Raw genomic sequence first — 21157 nt, 5'->3', positions numbered from 1 at the left:
CAGATACTTTCATTGGTGAGATGAAAAAGGGAGAAATGGATACAATAGATAGCATGATGCGAGAAGTTATCATGTAATACATATCTATAATTTCTTTTTCATTTTAAAAATATGTTATTTATTTTTGAGAGAGACAGAGTACGAGCAGGGGAGGGACAGTGAGAGAGGGAGACACAGAATTCGAAGCAGGACCCAGGCTCTGAGCTGTCACCACAGAGTACAACACAGGGCTTGAACTCATAAACCATGAGATCATGACCTGAGCTGAAGCAGGACACCCAACCAACTGAACCACCAGGCACCCCCTATAATTTCTTTTTAAAAAGTATAAGATAAAATAGTTAAGGAAGAGTCTTTAAAGTGATGATTTCAAAAGAAATTACTATCTTTTTGGTCAAAACAGCAATCACAATAAGAAAACTGGAAGACACAGAATATTGGTTTGGGGGATGCTTGCATGGCTCAGTAGGTTAAGCGTCTGACTTAAGCTCAGGTCATGATCTCATGGTTTGTGAGTTCTAGCCCTGCATTAGATGAGCTCGAGCCACATTTCAGGTGAACTTGAGCCCCACTTCAGGTGAGCTAGAGCCCCACTCTGGGCTTCAAACTCTCTTTTCCTTTCTCTCTCCCTCTCTCTTTGCACTTCTTGAGATTCTCTCTCTCTCTCTCTCTCTCTCTCTCTCTCTGCCTTTCACTCACACTGTCTTTCAAAACAAAAGAAAACAAACAGAACAAAATATTGGTTTTATAGAGAACATTTTCTTGACAGTAGCACTATCCACTACATTTAGTTGGTCTTTGGGTAACCAAACATACTAGTTTCCTGAGAAATTTCTTAGTTTTAACACTGAAAGTCCAACATTCTAGTAAATTCCTCAGTCTTGGAAAAAATGTGTCTGGGTCTGCCTATTTGGTATCCATGACATTGGCTATGAGTTTGTCAAGATATGCAGTGAAGAATAGAAGTTCACAAGGCTTTCCACTTTCATAGTTAAAACCGTAATTTTATTCCTTGACATGCATTTGCACTTGTAATTAAATGTCATTTTTACCATTTTGTATTAAACGTGTTTGCTGGTTAAGTGGGCATAGTACATTTTGTGATCTATAGTGGATGTTTCCAGAAGTGTTGGAAGGGGATTATACCATACAAAACTAACATACAAATAGAAATCTGAAGATGATGGGGAAAAATGTTAATGGTAAAATGGTTTTATGAGATAAAAAGATATAAAAGTGTGTGTTCTTCAAATATAAGAAACTAACCACAAGACTTTTGAAAGCTGTTTTTGAGTATGCAAGAGACTATTTTGGGGGATGCAGTCTGTCTTTTAAAACACTAGGATCTGAGAATTTCATAGTAAAGTTTGTCTCTTGGAGGAAGAAAGAGTATTTTGATGGGATATGAAGTGGCTATTCACTAAGAAGCTAATGTATAAATTAGTGCTAAAATGGTGGGTCTTAGGGTAGTAAGTATATCTGAAACCAGAAGCTGAATATGGAACAGAATGTTCTTTATGTCACTATTCCCTTTCTTCATTTTAAGTTAATCTATGGCCTACTATTAAAAAAAAATAGAGGTCAAGGATTGGGAAAGATGGCAGAAGAATAGGAGGACCCTGGCTCACCTTGTCCCACAATGCAACTAGATAACTATCAAATCATCCTAAATACCTAAGAAGTTGATGTGAAGTCTAGAAGAATAAACTCCACCACTAAGGTAGAGAGGAGGCCACATAGAAGCTAGATAGTATGAAGACCTGGTTTAGGAGAGAAACTGATCATGGCTGCTGTGGTGGGGAGGGAGCCAGGATTATGGAGAAGGGTGAGAGGCAGACTTAAACACAGGGAAGTGCATGGGGAAGACAAACCCCCATAACAATTGGCTTGGAAATCAAGAGGGTTCAAATTTCATGACTTATGGCCACCAGCAAGGCTTAAAGCCTGAAGTTTTAAGGGCCAGGGGGCTTGACTGGGATAGAGCCTGGGGGGCATTGCACTGTTCTTGGAGAAAAGGCAGGCAAACAACCCATGGACATACAGTTTGAGAACAGCAATAGGAAGATGGGCACACAGTGGAGAGGATATTCACTCACCTCAGAGCGCAACCCAGAGAGATAGCATTCATGGAAAGACTCCTCCAGGAACAAAGGAACTGACCAGTGCCATTTCCCTCCCATGCCCCACAACATAAGCACAGGACTACTTACAAGAACCAACACAACTCAGACACTCATTTCCTAACTTGCTTACACCAAGCCCTGCCCCCACTCTGCCCATGTGGAAGTGCTATTCCCAGTCACGCTTGCCTCAGTCACAGCATAGTGCCCCCCCCCCGTCCAGAAGAATATCCCAAACCCCTACCAGTACCACGTCTCTGGATGTGGGAGTTTTGCAGACACTCAGTTCTGGCAGTGTGGTGACAGATTTTATTTCACAAATGGACCAAAGTACACCTACTTAAAATGCACCACATTCAGTCTATGGATCAAACACTGTCCAAAAAGGAAAAAGACGCTCTGCAAACAACTACCCTGAAGGCTAAAGTGGCCAGGACAGAATAGCAGACCATACACCGCACACTTTGGGGACACTACTGGACATGCCAGGCCTTGAGGAAGTGAGGACACAACATGGCAGGACACTATATGACCTTTTCTTCATAAATCCATTACCCTGAAGAAGAGAAGACATAGTTCACTTTCCTGACACAGACAAACAGGTACAGAGACTTAGACAAAAATGAGAAGACAGAGAAAATTATCCCAAATGAAAGAACAGAACAAGACCACAGCCAGACACCTAAGCAAAACAAATATAAGTAATATGTCTGATAAAGAATTTAAAACAATGTATACAAGAATACACACTGGACTTGAGAAGAGAGTAGAAGACATGAGTAAAGCACTTAACACAGAGATAAGGAGTAATATAACAGAGATAAAGGATACAATAAGCCAAATGAGAAAGCACTTGATGGAATAAATAGCAGGATGGAAGAAGCAGAGGAACAAATTAGTGACTTATAAATCAGAGTAATGGAAAGTAATCAAACTGAACAAAAGACAAAAAATAATTATGTATGAGAATAAACTTAGGGAAGTCAATGACTTCATCAAATGTAATAACATTCATATTAGAGACATCTAGAAGACAAAGAGAGAGAAAAGGGGACTGAAACTTTATGTAAAGAAATAATAGCTGAAAATTTCCCTAGTATGGGAAAAGAAACATATCCAGATCCAGGAAGCACAGAGAACTCCCATAAAAATCAACAAAAGCAGAACCACACCAAGATATATTGTAATTAAATTGGCAAAACTGTGATAAAGAAAAACAATTTTAAAGCAGCAAGAGAGTAACTTATAAGGGGAAACCCATAAGGGTAGCTGGAGACCTTTCAACAGAAACTTAGCAAACAAGAAGGGAGTAGAATGAAATATTAAGAGTGCTGACTGGGAAAAATTCTGCAGTCAAGAATACTCCATCCAGCAAAGCTACCATTCAGAATAGAAAGACAGATAAAGAGTTGCTGGGAAAAAAATAAATAAATAAACTAAAGGAGGTGGAAACCTCAAAATTAACCTTGCAGAAATACTAAAGAGGGCTCTTTGAGTGGAAAGCAGACACAAAAAGTTACAGTATAAAGGTAGAAAACACAAAAGCAGTAAAAATGATTCTTTCTGTTAAAACTCAGTCAATCAAAGAAGAGAATAAATGGATGTAAAATATAAGGACATATACTTAAAACGTAGGGAGGAGAGGAATAAAGAATAGATTAAAACTTAAACAACAATCAACTTACTATAGACTACTATATGCAGAAGATGTTATATACAAACATAATGATAACAATATATCAAAACAACTAATGAATATTCAAAGAATAAAGAGAAAAAAATACGAATATGTCACTAAAGAAAATCAGCAAACCATGAAAGAGAAAAAGAAGAAAGGATGTTAAAAAATCTTACAAATAACCAAAAAAATAATAAAATGACAATAAAGACATATCCATCAATAATTGCTTTGAATGTAAATGGACTAAATGTTCCAATAAAAAGATATAGAGTGACAGAATGGATAAAACAAGACTCATCTGTATGATGCCTATTAGAGACTTATTTTAGAACTAAAGAGACCTGAAGATTGAAACATGTCATGCAAATGGATGTCAATAGAAAGCCTGAGTAACAACACTTATTTCAGACAAAATAGACTTTAAAACAAAGAATGTAACAATAGACAAAGGACACTGTATAATAATAAAGGGGGCAATCCAAAAAGATTGTGCAATTACAATTATTTGTGCACCAAACATAGGAGTATCCAAATGTATAAAACAGTTAATACTAAACATAAAATAACTAATTAAAAATAATACAATAATATTAGAGGACTTTAACACCCCCAATCACATCAAGGGACCAATCCAAACAGAAAATCAACAAAGAAACAATGTCTTTGAATGACACCCTGGACCAGATGGATTTACCAGATACATTCATAACATTACATCCTAAAACAGCAGAATACACATCTTTTCAAGTGCACATGAAACATTCTCCAGAGTAGGTCACATATTAGGCCCAAAATCAAGTCTCAACAAATTCAAGAAGATTGAAGTCATACTATGTATCTTTTTGGATCACATACCCTGAAACTTGAAGTCAATCACAAGAAAAATATGGAAAGATCACAAATCCATGGAGGTTAAACAACATACTACTAAACAATGAATGGGTCAACAAGGAAATAAAACGAAAGATAAAAAGTACATGGAAACAAATGAAATTGAAAAAAATATCCAAAACCTTTGGGATGCAGCAAAAGTGGTTGTAAGAGAGAAGTCTATAGCAATACAGGCTTATCTCAAGAAGCAAGAAAAATCTCAAATAAAAAACCTAACCTTATACCTAAAGGATTTAGAAAAAGAACAACAAAGAAAACCTAAAAACAGTATAAGGAAAGAAATAATGAAGATCAGAGCAGAAATAAATGATATAGAAATTAAACAATAGAACAGATCAATGAAACCAGGAGCTGGCTCTTTGAAAAATTCAATAAAATTGATAAACCTCCAGCCAGGCTTTTCAATAAAAAAAGAAAAAAAATACTCAAATAAATAAAATCACAAATGATAGAGGAGAAATAACAACCAACACAACAGAAATACAAACAATTACAAGAGATTATGAAAAACTATATGTCAAAATGGAAGAAATGGATTAGTTCCTAGAAACATATAAACTACCAAAACCTAAAAAGGAAGAAATAGAAAATTTGAACAGACAATTACCAGCAAGGAAATTGAATCAGTAGTGAAAAACCACCCAACAAATAGAAAGTCCAGAACCAGATGGTTTCACAGGCAAATTCTACCAAACATTTAAAAAGAGGTAATACTTATTCTCAAACTATTCCAAAATATATAAAAGGAAGGAAAACTTCCAAATTCATTCTATGAGGCCAGCATTACCCTGATTCCAAAACCAGATGAAGACTTCACTGGAAAAAAAATACATACCAGCATCTCTGATGAACATAGATGAAAAAATCCTCAACAAAATACTAGCAAAACAATATATTTTAAAAAATCATTCACCAAGACCAAGTGGGATTTATTTCTGGGTTTCATAGGTGGTTTAATGTTTGGAGATCAATTAACACGTTATATCACATCAATAAGAGAAAGTATAAGAACCATATGAACGTTTCAGTAAATGCAAAAAAAAAACATTTGATAAAATACAACATCCATTCCTGATAAAAACTCTCAACAAAGTAGATTTAAAATAATAAAGGCCTTAGGTAAAAAAACCCACAGAAACCCCACAGGAACATCATACTCGATGTGGAAAAACTGAGAGCTTTTCCCCTAAGGTCAGGAGCAAGACAAGAATGTCCACTCTCACCACGTCTATTTAATATAGTACTGAAAGTTCTAGTCACTGCAATCAGAAAACAAAAAGAACTAAAAGATATCTAAATCAGCAAAGAAGTAAAACTTTCACTATTTGCAGATAACATGATTCCATTTATAGAAAACCTGAAAGACTGTATAAAAATCTGCTAGAGCTGATAAATGAATTCAGTAATGTTGCAGGATACAAAAATCAATATACCGAAATATTTTGCATTTTTATACACCAATAATGAAGCAACAGAAAGAAAAAATAAGAAAACAATTTCATATACTATTGCACAAAAAATAAAATACTAAACAAAGAGGTGAAAGATCTATACTCTGAAAACTATATAACACTGATGAAAGTAATTGAAGAGAACACAAAGAATTGGAAAGATATTCTACACTCATGGATTGAAAGAACAAATGTTTTTAAAGTGTTTATACTACCCTAAACAATGTACACATTTAATGCAATTCCTACCAAAATACCAACCACATTTTTCACGGAGCTAGAACAAATAATTCTAAAATTTGTATGGAACCACAGAAGACCCTGAAGAGTCAAAGCAATCTTGAAAAAGAAAAGCAAAGCTGGAAGCATCACAATTCTGGACTTCAAGTTATATTACAAAGCTGTAGTGATCAGAGGAATTAAGATAGCAGAGAAGTAAGGGGACTAGGAATTTCCGCATTCTGTATTAAGGTCATATCACTTGGAACACCCAGAAAATCGATCCGCAGAGTGACAGAAGGATATCCACAGTTGGAGGGAGACAGCTTGGCAGGATCTAGGTGCGTGTATGTAAATTGGGGGAGATAAAACAGCATAGTCATGGAGGGGAGGGAATTGTTTCTATAGAGAGACAAAAGAGAGAAAGAGAGAGGGATTGTGAAAGTGTGGCATGAAGTTAGTACAAGAGGAAAACCTCTCTGGACCATGGACAGAAAATGAGAAGTACAGAGAGTTCCATTTCTTTTTTACTAACAGCCTTTGGAGCTGAAACTCAGAGGTTTCAGAAGTGCACAACTTTCTCCAGAGTGGAACCATGGCACACACTCCTGGGGAGGAGGGAGCTAGCCCCGGACTGAATAACATGGTGTAGTTATCTCCAGGGCACACTGGGAGAGAACAGTACCCTTCCCGGAGTACTTTGGGAAGAGGGGTTATTGCTTCCCCAAGGACAAAAGACCCTGCGGGTGCCAGCCAAAGGCCTTTCATTAGCAAGGTGGAGAGGCTCTACTCTGGAGGAGGGGAGCAGATCCATGTGGTGCTGGGTCCTTTAAGATGTTGGATTTTGAATCCTGGCCAAGTGCCAAGGGGAAAGTTCAGGAGAACTGTGGCACAGGGTAAACTGACTCTTCTTGCTATTCTGTGAGGGTTGCCTGAACAGCCTGGGCTGAGTTCCCCAGTCCAGGGAGGAGAGAGTAGGGTGATGTCATTTTCCACCCAACATCAACAGGATGGGACTTCAGAGAGCAGCACAGCAGCCCCCAGTGGAGGTGGGACCTGCTTACACCCAACCCTGTCCCTCTGTGCCTGACAACTGCTTATTTACTGGAGCAAGACTGACCCAACATAGCTGGTCTCTCTTCCAGACCAGCACAGCCCCAGTCCAAGGCAACAACAGTCTTTTTTTTTCTTTTCTTCTCCCTTTTATTCCACCCCCCCTTTTTTTTTTAATTTTGGAATCAGGCTCACAGTTCCTGATTTGTTTTTAGTCAGTTTTATACATATATATATACATATATATATATATAGTAAATATATATATAGTAAATATATATATATGTAAATATATATATATAGTAAATATATATATATGACTTTTTATTCTATTCTTATTCCATATTTTCTATTTTCTTCTGCTTTTTTTCTTCTTTTTCTTTCCTTTCTCTTTCCTTGGAATCAACCTTATAGTTTTTTTATTCTCTGTTTGATTTTCTTTTCTCCCTTTTCCTTTTGCTCTTTTTAAGGGATCAGCTTTCCCACCTCTATTTTTTCCAGGGTTACTTCAAAAAACAAATCAAAGCACACGTAATTAAAGGTCTGAACACTCTACCACTACAAGCAAGTAGGAGCTCTGCAGAAGACTGATCAGTGGAAAAGAACAGCCAAAATGCAACAGCAGAGTGCACACAACATACACTGGAAACACTTCCTGAAGTGCCAGGCCCTGGATAGTATATGACCCGTTTTTGATATAGTAGTACTCTCAGGTGCAAGACACATAACAACCTTTTAAAACACACAAAAGACAGAAACTTAGCCAAAATGACAAGACTGAAGAATTTTCCCCAAAAGAAAGGTCAAGAAGAAATCACAGCCAGATAATTGCTCAAAACATATCGAACAACAAATTAGAACAAGGCATAAGACAAATAGCTCAGCTTTAAAAAATCATAGAAGACAGCAGAGAAACCTTTGCTGCAGAGATCAAAGACCTAAGAACCAGTCAGGATGAACAAAGCTGTAGTGATTAAGACAGTATGGTATTGGCACAAAAACAGACACAGAGACCAATCGAATAGAATTAAAAACTCATAAATAAGTCCACAACTGTATGGTCAATTAATCATCAACAAAGAAGGAAAGAATATGTAATGGGAAAAGGATAGTGTCTTCAGCTAATAGTGTCAGTGAAACTGAACGGCAACATGCAGAAGAATGAAACTCACAACTTTTTACACCATACACAAAAATAAATTCAAAACTGATGGAAGACCAAAATGTGAGACCTGAAACCACAAAAATCCTAAAAGAGAACACATGCAATAACTTCTTTGACATTAGCTGAAGCAACTTCTTTCTAGCTATGTCTCCTGAGGCAAGGGAAACAAAAGCAAAAATAAACTGCGTGTTAAAATCTGACTCACTTTTTGTTCTGTCCCAACCTTTTGTAATAATGCCAAATACATTAATAATGTAACATTTATGCCTGGATTCTCTGAGGGTCTTGTTGGCCTTACTCATGGCAATTTTTTTAAAGGAAAGTGGAAAGTAACAGTTCTGGAGCTTGTAAATATTTGCTACCTAGGAACAGGCTCTTGGACCCTAGCTGTTATTGAAAATTAGCGTGGCTCTCATCTGAAATTCTCCTTTTACAATCCAACTACAAGTTTTCTGCATACAATTTGCCCACTGCCTCACTGGATCTTGGCTTTCTTTAACTATGGAAAAATCTATGTTTCTTGCCTGAGACGTAGTTAAAACCTTATATAGACAGGAATAGATTCAACAGTTGAGAATATGAGTTATCACCATTTTCTTCAGAAAGTACTGTCTATCTTCCTTGGAGTGTGGAAGAGAAAAGCTTCTTGATTTATTCATCAAATAAATATTCAAAGCATGCATACTATAAGCAATTGGGTTTACAACTCCAAAATGCATTTTATGATATTTTTTTCATAATAATATATATATATATATATATTATATAACTAATAATAGATATATGTTAATTTATAACATAGCATGAAAAAACAGTGAAAATAGAAATTATATATGAATAACATGTATGCTTATGAGATTTTGTTTAGATTTTCTTCGTGACAGTTTTAGGACAAGTAAAGATATTCATAAGTTTTCTATTTTGTAAAAATAGAAAGTAATTATAAGCTTCAAAATTGCATTGGTTTTGCTTCATTAAAATGACACATAATAAGTCTTGTTTGTAAAAGCCATAAACCAGGTAATTAGACATATAATTAGCAAGATACAACAATGAACTTATATCTTGCCTTTATTGATCAATAATATTCATTAATTCTCAACTGTATGTAAAGCTTAATTGTACGTTCCTTTTGAAAATTCTCAACTGTATGTAAAGCTTAATTGTACATTCATTTTGAAAATATTTTCGGTCAGAAAATGAACAAAAATTCCTAAATTCAGCTATGGATATCAGATCATTATGGGTTTAAAAACCAATAAAACACTGTAAGTTCTATAAGTTCATTAAATGAAATTTGTGCTACCTTTGGTTATACTACTAGTGGAGAAGAAAATAAGTGAGAGCTCAGATTTGAGACATTCCAGCCATTCCTGTGACCTGATTAATCTTTTTCTTATGCAGCATTTATTGAAATAATTCACTCACACTAATTTTAGATCTCTAAATTTCCTATACTTTGTGTGTAGAAACTGATTGTGATTGTCACATCCATGAAGTGAGACAGAACTAAGAAACCAACTTGAATATCAAAATTCGTAGGCACGAATTAATTTGAAATCTGCTCATTTCAAAGTAGCTCCAGTGTTAAAATATACATAAATTTATGACATTGTATGATTAATGAAAGGAGCCACTGGTGACCACTTTAGGGATTGAAATAACTGAGAAAAAAAGTCCATTCTGTATTGCTATAAAAGTTTGGGGATACCATTAGAAGCAGAGATTATTGAACTGATCATTCAAGCATGTAAAAAAGAATTTTGAGCCAAAAGCCCACAAAACATTGCAGTCAGCAGTGGTTCCTTAAGCAAAAACAATAAATGTATATTTAGAATCCAAAATCATGTGTTGAATTATGGTAAGAATTATTAAGAAAATCAGATATCAAATATTACTATCTTAAAATTGTATTTTGCTCTGTGAAATCCTAGCTTTGGGGAGCATTTCATAGATGAAGTTCTGTTTTCAATCTATTCAGAGTGCTATAACAAAATATCACACACTGGATAGCTTATAAAAAATTAAAATTTATTTATTATAGTTCTTGGAAATCCAATATCAGGGTGCCAGAATGCTCAGGTGAGCACCCTCTTCCACGAACTTCTTACATCCTCACTTGGTGGAAGGGTCAAGAGACTTCTCTGGGGCCTCTTTTACAGGGACACTAATCTCATTCATGAGGGCTGCGTCCTCAGGACTTAAGCATCTCCCAAAGACCTCATGTACTAATACTATCACCTTGGGCATTAGGACTTCAGCATATTAATTTTGGGGGGTACATAAAAATTATAGATCATAGCAGTCGTGCTCCCAGTCTTCCAGAGAGTTGCTACCTTCTGAAAATAGGAAAACAAATACAGCAGGATGATGAGCAATGACAAAATTTGTTCCTTAGTTTACTGTTTCTACAATGTACTGCCAAATCTGGAACTTTAGTTAATGTAAGTCATACTCCCACCTGGATAGAATCATTCATATCTAGTGATAAAAGAGGCTACTTGAACACTGCCTTTTCATTTTTTTGAAGGGAGGTCTTTATATTAGTACAGAGGAGGTCTTTATACAGTGAAGCCAACTTGGGAAAAAATACTTTCTCAGTTAATTATATGTATTTCACCATAGAATTATTGTAAAGTGAGTGCATAGAGTAAAGAAATAGGGCTTTTAAACAGATTAACTAGGCCAAAAACAAGGTTATAGGCAGGGCTTGGGGTGGGAAGGTCCTTTATTTTTCACTGTAAGAAGTTGTTCAAATTGTATACTTGTATTGTTCAACTCTTACTTTCTATTTGCATTCAATGTTTGAATTTTGTCCTTTAAATCTGTGTCTCATCAGAAAAAATGACAAATTTTTGTGGTGTAGGCAACATGATTGTTATGGACTGAATGTTGGTGTCCCCTCACCCCATTCATAGGTTGAAGCCATAACCTCCAACATGATACTATTTGGAGATGGAGTCTTTGAGAAATGATTAAGATTCGATGAGGTCATAAGAATGAGGCCCTCATGATGAGATTAGTGTCCTTTTAAGGAGATATACTGGAGAGCTTTCTCTCTTTCTCTGGGTACACACAAAGAAGAGGTCATATGGACATGGTGACTACCTGCAAATCAAGAGAGGAGGTCTAAGAATGACACCTATCTTGCCATCACATTGATCTTGGACTTTCCAGCCTTCAGAACTGTGAGAAATAAATTTCTTTTGTTTAAGCCATCCAGCCTATGGATTTTGTTATGGCAGCCCAAGCTGACTTAGACAACAATAGTTTTAAATACCTGCTTTTTTTGAATGATTTTTATAATGATAGTATAAAGTCTTTCACTGATTTTGGTGTGTTTCTGCTTCTATAATGATACTGCCTTATATTTTGTCAGAAAATAGCTATCCTTGTTTGGGTTCCAAACAACTAAAAGTACCGTATAACAAATTTTGCTTTATACAAAATAGCTTTGGGGTGCCTGGATAGCTCAGATGGTTAAGTGTCCAACTTCAGCTCAAGTCATGATCTCACGGTTTGTGGGTTCAAGCCCTATGTCAGGCTTTGTGCTGATAGCCTGGAGTCTGGAGCCTGCTTCGGATTCTGTGTCTCCCTCTCTCTCTCCCCCTCTGCCACTCAAATCTGTATCTATCTCTCTCTCTCAAAGAGAAATAAACATTAAAATTTTTAAATAAATAAATAAATAAATAAATAAATAAATAATAGCTTTATAGCTTGATGGCGGTGAATATGAAACTTGCATTCAACAGGAGGTACGTCCTCTCAGCCTGTATTTTCTTTCTAAATGAAGTAAGAAATTAAGTAGTTCTTTAATAGTCAGGTCATAATCATAGGCTTCTTGAAGGGATCATTAAAGTAAAGTTGTATAGCCATTTCATTTTACTTCTCCAAGAAAACAAGGATGAATGAAAGAATATCTATAGCTACATTACCAAATGATATTTTAAAAATTGATGATGCAACTAGACCATTAAAAAATAAAGGAAATATATAGAAAGACAAAAAAGTTTAAAGATGATACTAGCGATATATTGGTTTTATATTTATACTCTTAAGGAAAATATTTTTAATATGAAATTTATTGTCAAATTGGTTTCCATACAACACTCTGTGCTCATCCCAAAATGTGCCCACTTCAATACCCATCACCCACTTTCCCCTCCCTCCCACCCCCCATCAACCCTTAGTTTATTCTCAGTTTTTAAGAGTCTCTTATGGTTTGACTCCCTCCCTCTCTAACTTTTTTTTCCTTCCCCTCCCACATGGTCCTCTGTTAAGTTTCTCAGGATCCACATGAGAATGAAAACATATGGTATCTGTCTTTCTATGTATGACTTATTTCACTTAGCATAACACTCTCCAGTTCCATCCACATTGTTACAAAAGGTCATATTTCATTATTTATCATTTCCAAGTAGTATTTCATTGTGTATATAAACCACAATTTCTATATCCATTCATCAGATGATGGACACTTAGGCTCTTTCCATAATTTGGCTATTGTTGAAAGTGCTGCTGTAAACATTGAGGTACAAGTGACTCTATGCATCAGCATTCTTGTATCCCTTGGGTAAATTCCTAGCAGTGCTATTGCTGGGCCATAGGGTAGGTCTATTTTGAATTGTTTGAGGAACCTCCACACTGTTTTCCAGAGTGGCTGCACCAGTTTGCATTCCCACCAACAGTGCAAGAAGGTTCCCATTTCTCCACATCCTCTCCAGCATCTATAGTCTCCTGATTTGTTCATTTTAGCCACTCTGACTGGCATGAGGTGGTTTCTCAGTGTGGTTTTGGTTTGTATTTCCCTGATGAGGAGATGAGGAGTGACGTTGAGCATCTTTTCATGTGCCTGTTGGCCATCCGGATGTCTTCTTTAGAGAAGTGTCTATTCATGTTTTCTGCCCATTTCTTCACTGGGTTATTTGTTTTTCGGATGTGGAGTTTGGTGAGCTCTTTATAGATTTTGGATACTAGCCCTTTATCTGATATGTCATTTGCAAATATCTTTTCCCATTCCATTGGCTGCCTTTTAATTTTTTTGATTGTTTCCTTTGCAGTGCAGAAGTTTGTTTGTTTGTTTGTTTGTTTGTTTGTTTGTTTGTTTTATCTTCATGAGGTCCCAATAGTTCATTTTTACTTTTAATTCCCTTGCCTTTGGAGATGTGTCAAGTAAGAAATTGCTGCAGCTGAGGTCAGAGAGGCTTTTTCCTGCTTTCTCCTCTAGGGTTTTGATGGCTTCCTGTCTTGCATTCAGGTCCTTTATCCATTTTGAGTTTATTTTTGTGAATGGTGTAAGAAAGTAGTCTAGTTTAATTCTTCTTCATGTTGCTGTCCACTTCTCCCAGCACCATTTGTTAAAAAGACTCTCTTTTTTTGCATTGGCTATTCTTTCCTGCTTTGTCAAAGATTAGTTGCCCATACTTTTGTGAGTCGAATTCTGGAGTCTCTATTCTATTCCATTTGTCTATGTGTCTGTTTTTGTGCCAATACCATGCTGTCTTGATGACTACAGCTTTGTAGTAAAGGCTCAAAGTCTGGGATTGTGATGTCTCCTGCTTTGGTCTTCTTCTTCAATATTACTTTGGCTATTCGGGGTCTTTTTCTCAGCTTCATCTTTTTCCATAATTTTATCTTCTAATTCACTTGTCTCCTCTGCGGCTTCAATCCATGCTATGGCCACCTCCATTTTATTTTGGACCTCATTTATAGCATTTTTTAATGCCTCATGACTATTTTTTAGTCTCTTGATCTCTATAGCAATAGATTCTCTGCTGTCCTCTGTACTTTTTTCAAGCCCAGCGATTAATTTTATGACTATTATTCTAAATTCTTGTTCCGTTTTATTGCTTAAATAGTTTTTGATCAATTCGTTAGCTGTCACTACTTCCTGGAGTTTATTTTGAGGAGAATTCTTCTGTTTCATCATTTTGGGTAGTCCTGCAGTAGCTCCAAACTGCAGGAAACTTCCTCTGTGCTGTTGGGAGTAACTTGTGTTGGTGGGTGGGGGTGAAGTCAGACCCAATGTCTGCCCCCAGCCCGCTGCTGGGGCCACAGTCAGACTGGTGTGTACCTTATCATCCCCTCTCCCAGGGGCAGGACTCACTGTGGAGTGGTGTGGCCCCTGTATGGGCTACTTGCACACTGCCAGGCATGTGGTGTTGCTTCGATGGGATCTGGCATATTAGCTGGGGTGGATCCACAAGGTGCACAGAGGTGGAAGGAGCAGGCTGAGCTAGCTTTGCCATGGGTGGTCCCCTGATATGTCAGGGGCCCTGTAGCACTGGGAGGGTGGGCAGACCTCTCTGAGTAATGGATCCACAGAAGCACAACGTTGGGCATTTGTTCAGTGCAAGCAAGTTCAGTGACGGGAACTGGTTTCTTTTGGAATTTTGGCTGGGGGATGGGAGAGGGAGATGGCACTTGCCAGCACTTTTGTTCCCCTGCAGAGCTGAGCTCTGTCTTCTGGGGCTTAACGACTCTCCCTCCCTGTGTCCTCTCGCCCTCCCTGCTCTCTGAGAGCAGAGCTGTTAACTTTTAACATTCCAGATGTTCAGTCCCACTGGCTGTCAGAATTCATGGAGTCCAGACCCTCCACTCTTGCAAGGGACTTTTCCTTGCCCAGGGGACTGCCCCTCCACCACCCCCGCTCCCTCCTGCCAGTCTTTGTAGCAAGCACAGCCTCTCTGCCCTTCCTACCCTTTTCTGTGAGCTGCCTGTCTATGCTTGGCTCCAGAGAGTCCATTCTGCTAGTGTTTGGGTGGTTTTCTGGGTTATTTAAGTAGGTGTGGGTAGAATCTAAGTGATCAGCAGGAGGAGGTGAGCCCAGCACCCTCTACACCACCATCTTTTTCCATAGTCCTCTTAAGGAAAAATTTAATTCAGCTTTGGACCCACCTATTATTGGAGCTTCAGAAAACATGTTTGGCTTTACCATATTTTTTAAGTGAAAGAAACTGTCTTCACTTTTGAACCTACTAAGGGTAGGTTAGATAAACAATTTTGATAAACAAAATTTGGTAATTTAGATAAACAAATTTGATGGATAAACAAATTTGATAATTGATGGAGTAAGATTTTTTGGTTATATTCCTTTAATAAAAGAAAATATCTCTAGTAAGAAGGTATATTTTGCAAAACTTATAAGAACTACTTTCTTCCTTTACTGAGAAGAAGCCACCTGCAACACACACACACACACACACACACATGCACACACACACACACGTATATACATATATATATATATATATATCCTTTGAGAATTATTTTGATATGAGTTATGGGAAATAAGAAAACCTTATGCAGTAAAGGATATAACTGTAGTAAATGTATAGTTATCTTATAGCTGTTCATTAAAAGTGTTTTAATTCAAGGATGAATTTAGGATGTAGTTTCTGAAAAAACATCTCAAATTACTATCAAACTGTAATTGGGCCTTTAGAATATTCTACACTATAGTGCACTGTCAAGGAAATGGTATTCTGTAATCCCTATTTACTCAATGTGTTGAGTAAGCATTAAAAATTATTATTACTGGGGCGCCTGGGTGGCACAGTCGGTTAAGCATCTGACTTCAGCTCAGGTCATGATCTCACGGTTGGTGGATCCAAGCCCCATGTCGGGCTCTGCGCTCACAGCTCAGAGCCTGGAGCCTGCTTCAGATTCTGTGTCTCCCTCTCTCTCTGCCCCTCCCCCATTCGCACTCTACCTCTCTCTCTCTTAAAAATAAATAAAAGTTAAAAAAAATTAAAAATTATTATTATTATTATTATTATTATCTTCATCACCATCATCATCATAATTAGTTGTGTTAAAAGGAAACCTTAGGATGCATAATTGACCTGCTGGCAAGGATTATCCATTCGAGTGCATAATGAATCAGTTTTACTCTCAACAGCAGGCAACATTATAATCAATAGGAATTGCCCATATGGGGTTTAAAAGACACTGTGATAATTAACTTCACCAGAAAAACATGGAAAGTTTTGAATATTGCTGTAAGCCACTATTCTGTGAATCTTCTGCAGGTTTCATTGACTACAATGTCTAAATCAGAACAGCTAGCAGTTTTTCTACATGCTCAGCAAAAACTGTTAATTGGCTTGTGTGTGTGTGTGTGTGTGTGTGTGTGTGTGAGAGAGAGAGAGAGAGAGAGAGAGAGAGAGTGGTTTAAATAAACATTCACTGAGTGTTTCTTAGAGTCTACTGAGTAAATATTAAACTGTTCTTTTCTATTTTTGCTAATAGCAATCATCAAAAACTTTGCCTTTTAAAAAATTTTCCTACATAACCATGGTTCAGTTAAACATTCTCTGCCCTCTAGGAATTATAGCTTAAAATAGTATCAGTACTTTAGCACTTTTAGTCTCAGCAAACCTTTTTAAATTTTTTAATGTTTATTCATTGTTTTTATACAGAGAGACAGAGCATGAGTGGGGGAGGGGCAGAGAGAGAGGGAAGACACAGAATCTGAAGCAGGCTCCAGGCTCTGAACTGACAGCACAGAGCCCGTGCCTGGCTGGAACTAATGGGCCATGAGATCATGACCTGAGCTAAAGTTGGAGGCTTAACTGACTGAACTTAGCAGTTCAAAGTAACTTAGCTTTGTAAAGTAACTATTAGCAGTACTTAGCAGTTCAAAGTAACTTAACAGTTTGTAAAGTAACTATTCAGTACAAAGATCATTTCCAGCCTTTGATAAGATTTTTCCATTTTCTCTCTTTTTTAATTCTTTTAAATTATAATAAAGCTTTAAAGACTGAAAAAAAATAAATTATAGTTATCCTAGTAGTGTAAAATAAAAAAGTCCCTTTCCAGAAAGAGGGACTATCTTTTAAAATGCTTAAAGACTTTGCTTATTGCTCTCATTTGGAAACAGGACAATACATCAATTTAGTATATTAGTAAACCTTCACACAGAAAGGTTAGAAAGACTTGTTTGAATATTAAAGGAATAACTTAGAATAAATACTTAAATCAGTGATTCTCAAATGTTAATTATGATAAGATAATCTGAGAGTTTATTACAAGGAAAAATTCCAAATGTTCTCAACCTCAGAAAATAAATATACTTTAGAATATCTGGGTGGTGGAACCTGGAATCCATATTTGTACCAAATACTCTTGGTGATTCTGATGTACATAATCCACTTGCTGTGTTTGTATAATAATGCACTAAACTGTATGTCTTTAACTTTCACTTTTTTTGGCATGACAGCAAATGCCTTACCTTATTAGAATTTAGAAATTTGGAGTGCCAAATGGATTAGATGTACAAAACTTCATATCTTTAAATACATTATTTCACACAGTTCTAACAAACATTTGAACTTGATGGATTTCAATCTTCTATAAATATTATTTACTTTGTAATAAAAAGTACAATCCATTCTTCCATGAAATTTCTATCTAAGAAGTTATTTGTGTGTGTTGTCTCTTTCCAAATGTCCTAGACATCAGTTTGTTTAGGTGGCTTATACCATTCCTGACTCATTAGGCTTAATATTTTTCTGATCAGCCACAATTGCAATATATTTTCTTATTAAAGGATTTTTTAAGTTATATATAAAAAAGTAACTTTCTACCATGCAGAGAAAGATATTATAGGTAAATAAGGCAATATTTGTAGTGTGACAAAAATGCATCAGAGTGGGGTATTGCATTATGTATTTAGTTGTTGGTTATAGATTATAGAAGTCTACTACATCAACTGGAAGTTCAAGTAAAATGTGTCAGAATATTTTAAAATACAAATCTCAATTTATCCATTGTTTGAAAAGAGGACTATATCATAGCTGGAAATGATTGCATTAGTAAGGGTAATTTTAACTTAAATTTTTTTAATGTTTATTTATTTTTGAGAGAGAGAGAGAGGGAGACACAGAATCTGAAGCAAGCTCCAGGCTCTGAGCTTGACACACAGAGCACGACGTAGGGCTCAGACCCAGGGCTCATGACCTGAGCTGAAGTCGGACACTCAACCAACTGAACCACCCAGGCGCCCTTAGGGTAATTTTATTTTTAAATCCTAAGGGGTGCCTGGGTGGCTCCATCAGTTAAGCATCTGACTCTTGATTTCATCTCAGGTCATGATCTCATGGGTAATGAGGTCGAACCCTGTGTTGGGCTGACAGCACTATGCCGGCTTGAGATTCTCTCTCTCCCTCTCTCTCTGTCCATTCCCCCCTCAAAATAAATATAAACAAACTTCAAAATAAATAAATAAAATCTAAAAGACTTTTTTGAATGCTGCTGTTACTGTATTATAAACAGTTTCTCCTATGAAAGACTTTCTGGTATATTAAAGTCTTGATCCCATCAAAAGTATTCTTTATGGTTGGTGGCTGATGATATAATTATACTAAACTGTCAAGAGATAGATCTCAATTCCCAGAGTGAAATTCCTTTCTTTAGCTACAATAGAATTGACAGACTTCATTGTTCACTATTCACCATTCTTTTGCTTCCTCTGCTTTACAGTCTGGGTCCAGGAAAGCTCCCTTGAAGACTACTACTGTACATGCTTAAGCATCTTGATAATAGCAATGTTATTTTGTTTTGTTTTATTTTTTTTTGTTTTTCTCACCTAATTGGAGCTTGATAAGTTTATCATTGTTCTAGATAGTCTTCAGTGGCTGAGTCACTTCTCCAATTACTGTTGTTGTTATTTTGTTTGTTTTTTGTTCATGGCTGGAGAGGTCTTTCTAAAACAAACATACAACTCATGAAAGAAAAACAACTAATCAAACATGCTGGTTTTCCTCCAGAGACTCAATGTTTAATTTATGCATTAAGAAACTTTGCCTTGTATTTCTCTCTCTCTCTCTTTCTTCATCTCTTCCTTGTGTTTATAAGAAAAACTCAAACAGCTATGTGCTTTAGTAGGCAGGGCTGATGGCAGAGCTCTGCCTCTGGGAAATGTTTATTCCAAAAAATACATGGGAGATATTTGTTTGGATTTTCTCATCTAGACTATGTCATAAGCCATCGTGGGTAATATATATATATATATATATATACATATATGTATGATATATGTATCATACATATGATATATGTATACATATGTATACATATGTATACATACATATACATATGTATATGTACACATATATGTATAGATACATATATGTATACATACATACATATGATATATGTATACATATACATATATCACATATATATATGTATGATATAAGAGATATATATATCTTAAATAAGGATGCCTGTCCAGACTAAATTTCATGTTTAAAAAAACAAATAATCATGGCCACTGCAACCTATAAATTAACCAATAAATATTTACCAGTCCACTAATTTATTAATAGATAGTCCTCTTGCCTTCCAAGGATATGCATAAAGTTCATAAGCATAATAGATTTTTGTTATTTGTCTAACGAATGGATATTCTTGACAAATAGCCATTTTTAAGCCTTCCCCAGTAACATGAAATAATAATGCTAAGGAAAAATCAAACTGCACTTACTCATGCCAAAGCTGCTTTTGTCTCTGTGTTGTGGCAGGTATGGAAAGAAGGAAAGGCGAATAATATCCTGGCCCTGTTTTGTCTATTTGGTCCTATCTTTTCTCTTAAATCTCTGTGCATATCTGCCAGAAATTATGAGCCGAGGGATTCTAATTCCCTATTACTGTCTCTGGCTAGGAGCCCAGGGCTACCACCACACCCCTTCCTCCTCAATTAGCCTTTGTTCCACTTGAAAGAAAGGGAAAAACTAGTTGGACTGCTTTCATGCTATTTTTTTCAACTTCTCAGACTGAGCTTATTAGAAGTTTATTTTTATTCATTTATTTGCTTAGTATTCATTCACTGTTTATACAGAGTATACTTGCTATAAGTTCAGCAACATGCTACATGTAAAGAAAGGGCTAGGATTGGGGGAACTAAGGTGGGAAGCAGATAGTCTTGACAATAGAAAGGGCAAGGAATAAGAAACCTTAAAGAAACAGAAGGTTTTGCTACCTTAAAATCTAACTGGGGGGAAATTACACGCCCATGTCAAATAAATTGAAACAATTAAGAAGCAATAGGAAAAATATAATATAAGGTGAATAGTTTAAATGAACATTGACAGGGATGGGAGAGCTCACAAATATTTAATTCCATCCATCATTTGAGTAGACACTACATACTAGAATCTGTAATAGAATCTGGAGACAGACACAGATACAGATAACTTTATTTTGAGGTACATTGTGCTTAGTTTTTAAGATATACAAAGTACCATGGGGAAGTTGTGTGGGGGGGAATTAATTATGAATGAGGGGGTACAGATTCTGCACCCAAATCCAATGTCTGGAGAAGGGGTTCCCCACACTAACAAGAAATGCTCCGACATCAGCTGAATGCCTCACAATTCAATTCAATTTTGATACTATCTACACAGAGGTAGCATCAGATTCCACAGATTAAGAGTTTAGTTTCAGAAGATTTCCCTGCCCCCTTTCACATGCCAATCACAAACTCAAGTTATCACCTGTGCTTCTAACTAATGGGCTATAGATTGGAAGTTCTGATGAACCCCTCCTTGGGTTTGATTAATTTCCTAGAGAAGCT

The sequence above is a fragment of the Panthera uncia genome, chromosome X (assembly GCF_023721935.1).
Source record: "Panthera uncia isolate 11264 chromosome X, Puncia_PCG_1.0, whole genome shotgun sequence".
Lineage (NCBI taxonomy): Eukaryota > Metazoa > Chordata > Mammalia > Carnivora > Felidae > Panthera > Panthera uncia.
The sequence above is the reverse complement of the archived record's forward strand: the minus strand, read 5'-3'. Positions refer to the sequence as shown.